Below are 5,685 nucleotides of genomic sequence, written 5' to 3' on the forward strand. Positions count from 1 at the left end.
TTTTCATCACTTTCTGTATCCATCACTTTATTTTTCCATTCAGAAACAGCCAGCCCTAAGTCAAACCTACTTCCTTTTCCCTTAATAAAATGCAACTCCATTCCTCATACCTTCTTTACTGAAAACATACATCCTACTTTCCTATTGTATACTGAAATGTTGTCATTATTTCTATTATCTTTTTTTTAGGCACCAAAATTTTTATTAACCCACCTTCTTGCTCTCTTTTAACATTAGAAACCAAATTAATCTCTTTTTGACCCAGAGTTGTGATGGGAACATCAAGTTACAATGCACTTTTATGTTTCTCTGGCCCCTCTCAACCTCTGGCTGTCACTTCTCTCGTCCTTTCTTGGCTATCCCTTGACAATATATTCCAACCCCTGTAAAATAAGGACTAAAAGTACCAACCTCATTGTTCTGAGGTTTAAGAGAATGTCAAGCACTAAGCCGGGCTCTCAGGAGCATTTAAACTCCAACAGTTCCTCCACACCCTTTGACATAGCTCCTTCTCATCTTTCATGGGCTGAGGAACCAATGAACCTGTAAACCAAGAACATGGGTATAAAGTCCATAGGCCAAGTGAGGGCCTGGATGGTAAAGTGCATGGGCTTTGTGAACATCACTGCCAACTTCCAGCCTAAGGAAGGACTGACTGAGTGAGCAGTTCCAAAACCCCTGAGCTCATGGTTCCCTGTGGGTAACTCCCATGTATCTCTATCATGACCAGGGCTTGAGGAGGGACTTCTCAATTCCCCCGCCACACTTGGAACAGTATGAGGGATGCAGCAGAGGCCAAAGACTGACTAGCCCCAGGGGGTTGACGGGGAACATTATCAAACCAGTCTCAAAGGTGGTGCCATTTGCTCTTGGGGAGGAGAGGTGGGACCCAGGCAAGGACAGCAGCTGGAAGGCAAAGGGCGGGCCTGGTTCTCAATAGCGGTAGTGATCAGGTTTGAAGGGGCCATCGCAGGACATGCCCAAGTACTGGGCCTGCTTCTCAGTCAGCTTGGTCAGCTTCACATTCAGCTTTCCCAGGTGGGCTTCAGCCACTGCTTCCTTCATCCAGCTTCTTGGGCAGGAAGTGGACCCCAATGGGATACTTGTCTGGGTGGGTCCACAGCTCAATCTGCGCCAGCACCTGGTTGGTGAAAGAGTTGCTCATCACGAAGCTGGGGTGGCCCATGGCGCAGCCCAGGTTGACCACCCGGCCCTCAGCCAGAATGATGATGCGGCACCCATTCTTCAACAAGTAGCGGTCCACCTGGGGCTTGATGTTCACCTCCACAGTGTTCTCGTTCAGCCACTTGACATCAATCTCCATGTCAAAGTGTCCGATGTTACACACAATGGCGTCATCTTTCATCTGTTCAAAGTGCCTGTGGAGGAGCCCCAGCCTGTGACAGACTGTCAGGGACCAAAAGCAGCCGCAAGCCTGCCCCCTCCTTCACTCCCTGGGACCCCCCGCCTGGCGCCTACCGGCCGAGGATGATGTCAATACAGCCCGTGGTGGTGACAAAGATGTTGCCCTCCTGACAGGCCTCATCCATGATGGTCACCTCATAGCCCTCCATGGCAGCCTGAAGCGCGTTGATGGGGTTGATCTCCGTGATGATGACGCAGGCCCCGAAGCCCCTCAGGGCCTGGGCACAGCCCTTGCCCACGTCGCCGTAGCCCACTACCACCGCCACCTTGCCCGCAATCATCATGTCTGTGGCCCGCTGGATGCCATCTATGAGGGACTCCCGTCAGCCATAGAGGTTGTCAAACTTGCTCTTGGTGACGAGTCATTGACGTTGATGGCAAGCACCTTCAGGATCCCGTTGGCCATCATCTTGTACAGGTTGTGGACCCCCGTTGTGGTCTCTTCGGAGATGCCTCGGATGCCTGACAGGAGCTGTGGGTACTTGGTGTGGATGAGGTTGGTGAGGTCACCACCATCGTCCAGAATCATGTTGAGGGGCCCGTCCTTGAAGTACAGCGTCTGCTCAATGCACCACAGATATTCCTCGTCCATTTCGCCCTTCCAGGCGTACACTGGAATGCCAGCCTTGACAATGGCAGCTGCTGCATGGTCCTGGGTGGAGAAGATATTGCAGCTGGACCACTGCACCTCAGCGCCCAGGGCAGCGAGGGTCTCAGTGAGGACAGCTGTCTCCACGGTCATGTGCAGGCAGCCGGCAATGCGGGCACCCTTCGGTGGTTTGGAGGCCGAGTACATCTCCCTCATGCGCATCAGGCCCGGCATCTCATTCTCTGCGAGGTCCAGGGCCTTGTATCCCCAGGCGGCCAGGCTGATGTCAGCGACTTTGTAAGGCAGCTTGTCCGACATGCCGGTGGCGGTTCCGCACGGAGTGATGGACACAGGCAAAGGGTCCCGAGCCGCGGGCTGGGGACAGGCGCGGGGCTGGCAGCGCCGGGGAGGGCTATTTCTGTTATCTTTAATTACATGTTTAAATTAGAATCCTCTGCTCTTAAAACCTTAATTTCTTGTGAAAACTAAGAAGCAAGCAATTATGAACTGTCTTTTACATTAGCATTCTGTAGATTGGTGAACATAAATACCAGTGATAATTTCTTTTTTTTTTTTTTTTTGGCTGTGTTGGGTCTTCATTGCTGACCAGTGATAATTTCTAAAAACATTTGCTTTCTTATAGAGAACATCTCAGGGTTGCACCAAACATATTCATTAATAGTCCTAAATACATTTAGTTTCTCTGTTTAGTAACTGATGTCTCAGTATCTTACTTTATTTGGGAAATACCCAGCTATTCAACAAACTCCCATCATTTAACTTAATTTAACTCAACTCTAAAATTTCACATTACCAAATATCTGGAGAGATCATCCCCAAGTAGACATTCCTAAAAGTTCACCCAAAACTCTTTTCTCATTTGCATTTTCTTTCCTTAAAAGTTTCTTCACATCGAGTTACTTTCCTTGCTGACAAATTTGTAACAGATATAACAAGATTTTATTTAGCTTATATTAAACCTAGGCACAATAAAGGTATTACACTTAATGTTGGTGACTCTAAAGACATGTTTATATTAATTAGATCAACAAACTTAAACATTAATACCAGGTATTAATTTAATACTGAATATTTCCCAGTTCACGTGAACCTGAAATTCATTTAGCTTAATCTCTCTCGTATTTAGAATTGTTTGATTTGTAAGTGCTTACTTTTCTTTAAGCCAATTAAATAGAGCTCATTTACAAATTAACCTCAGCAATATTATCCAAAGACAAAGACACATACTGAGATATATATATATATATATATATATATATATATATATATAGACAGACACAACGAGACATGTCGCTTCATTTTCTAAACTTAGTCATGAATCAGATATCACAATATAAAATTCACTAGTTTATAAATAACAGTTGGAATAAGTAAAATTTTTAAAGGCTTCTTCCCATTTGTCCCTCAGTCTCAGGAATTAGAGGTAGTCTAGAGAAGTGTTCCTGCGATCCCTGGTCTTGAAGGCACAGGGAGAGAAAATCAAGTTCTCCTAGTAGGACTTGTTCCCGCAGGGTCAGAATTCTGAAAAGACGTTTGATCAAGCTTGCTTTTACTAACTGTATATGCAAAGAGAACCAGTTTTGGAACCAGTTTTCAAGAGTTTTACCTAAACCAGCTTTCTCTGGAGTCTAAACAATATGGTGGCCACACAATGTTATCCCATTTCACAAGGCAGAATGGCCATCACAAATCATAACACAGAACACAAAGTATAAAACACACACAGGCCTGGCTGTACTAATCAGACACTCCCTTAAATACAAGATTGCAGTCTCTCAGAAAAGCTCCTACAGAGACACAGAACTTCAGATCTGAGTACTAACAGAGTAATGGGAAATATCTCAGGTCTTCAAAGATTTCAATGGTAGGAAAGGAGGCCAGGAAAGGGGGAACAAAAGGGGTGGCCTTACGGACGTCTCCTGCCAACTGCAGGCACCCAGGCATTACGGGACTTTTCCCTGTGCTTCCAGGAAGGGAGGACAGGAACTCAGCCCTAGCAGAAACCAGAGACCAGAACCAGAATTTGAGTTCTCTGCCCACCGTAGGTGATCAGGCTCCGACCCTCAGATCAGGCTGAGGCCCTTAAGCCAGACTCCTGCGTCCAGGACGGGGACAGAAGAAAAAAGAGTAGGATAGGAGGGGTTGAAAAGAGGAAAGAGAGAGGAAAGGGGAAAGAGGTCAATAACGTCTCTTGTTCCTTACCCGGTCAGGGCACTCTGGCCAGTCATCCGCATCAGGAGGAGACCAGGAAAAAAAGGGTCCCAGTTGCAGCTGCTGGGTCTGGTCCATCACTGGGCGAGCCAGTTCCCGAGTACCCCAAGTGGTGAGAATGTCAGTCGTAGTGAAGAAGAGGCCCCACCAGAGTCACCATTTGTTGCAGGAGGGGGGACCCCTTCCAGGGCCGAGAGTGGGCTCTTGTCTAACGCTTGGAAATGAATTGCCCAAGGAGACACACGTGCTGACAAAGCAAGAGACTTTATTGGGAAGGGGCAGCTGTGTGGAGAGCAGCAGGGTAAGGGAACCCAGGAGGACTGCTGTGCCACATGTCTCGCAGTGTTGAGTTTTATGATGATGGGGTTAGTTTCCAGGTTGTCTCTGGCCAATCACTCTGACCTGGTGGCCTTCCTGAATTCAGACCAGACTGAAAATTTATAAATCTATATTTATAAATACTATATGGACACAATTTTATAAATCTGCTTTTAATCTCATTTACAGATGAAAAAATAGAGACAGAGAAAGATTAAATATATTGCTAAGTTCATCTAGCAAGCCAAGAAAGAGACTGGCCCTGGAACACACATCTGTGGACTTCCGGTTATTCTTACTAGATTCCTTGACTGGCATATATGATTCAGGAGGGACTTGCTCCCCACATCTCACCTTCTAGAGGTTTTCAGAATATGTTACAGGGATCTTCCCTTAGTGAAAGCTGCTTACAGAGAAATAGGCTCCAGCGACATTACATGCAGCCAGGGTGGGCAGCACAGGCCTTTTCAGGGAACAGGAGCCGAAGGTCTCAGAAGGCAGGCAGGGCAGCCATACAGGAAAAGGGGAAGGCAGTCAGCCCTGGCAGCTGCTGCCATGACAACAGTCTTCAGGGGTGTGGCCTTTCTCTGGGGGATCTGAGGAAGCCCAGGGTGGGTTTCTGGTTCAGGGATTCCTGCTCCCTGGTGAGGCTGTACTTCTGTGGCAGATACAGAGTCCCCCTGCCCTCTGAGCGCCTCTCCAGCACCACCCCCCAGACCCCATGGAGGTCTGGTTTCCCTTTGCAGGGCCCGTCTGTCTGGACTTGGAGTTGCGGAGTTCTGCCCTCTCCAGCCCAGAGGTTGCCCCTGCTGCTACTGCCTCTGCATTCTTTCCTAATGACACCCATGGCAGTACTTTGGTCTCAAGACTTGCTGCCTGGGACTGCAGCAGGCTCTGTCCAGCCTGGGGCTCTCAGGCTCACCTCCCCCAACCCCACCCTGGGGGAAATAGCCAAGTGGGAAATGCAATGACAAGAGCCCCTCTTTTCTGCTTCTGGCCTCATCCTAACTGAGCCTAGACAGACAGACAGACAGACAGATACACACACACACACAGACACACACACAAATACATACACATCCTGCATATGCCCAGAGAAACAAGCAAGGGACTCTGAAGAA

General features: G+C 47.9%; 1 pseudogene; it reads right to left on the minus strand.

The window, feature by feature from the left end:
- Positions 1 to 801: 801 nt before the first annotated feature.
- Positions 802 to 2,396, minus strand: LOC113616761 (adenosylhomocysteinase-like; annotated as a pseudogene).
- Positions 2,397 to 5,685: the final 3,289 nt, after the last annotated feature.

Source organism: Aethalodelphis obliquidens, unplaced genomic scaffold, assembly GCF_003676395.1.
Source record: "Aethalodelphis obliquidens isolate GAN/ISIS:26980383/991018 unplaced genomic scaffold, ASM367639v1 scaffold464, whole genome shotgun sequence".
Classification (NCBI taxonomy): Eukaryota; Metazoa; Chordata; class Mammalia; order Artiodactyla; family Delphinidae; genus Aethalodelphis; species Aethalodelphis obliquidens.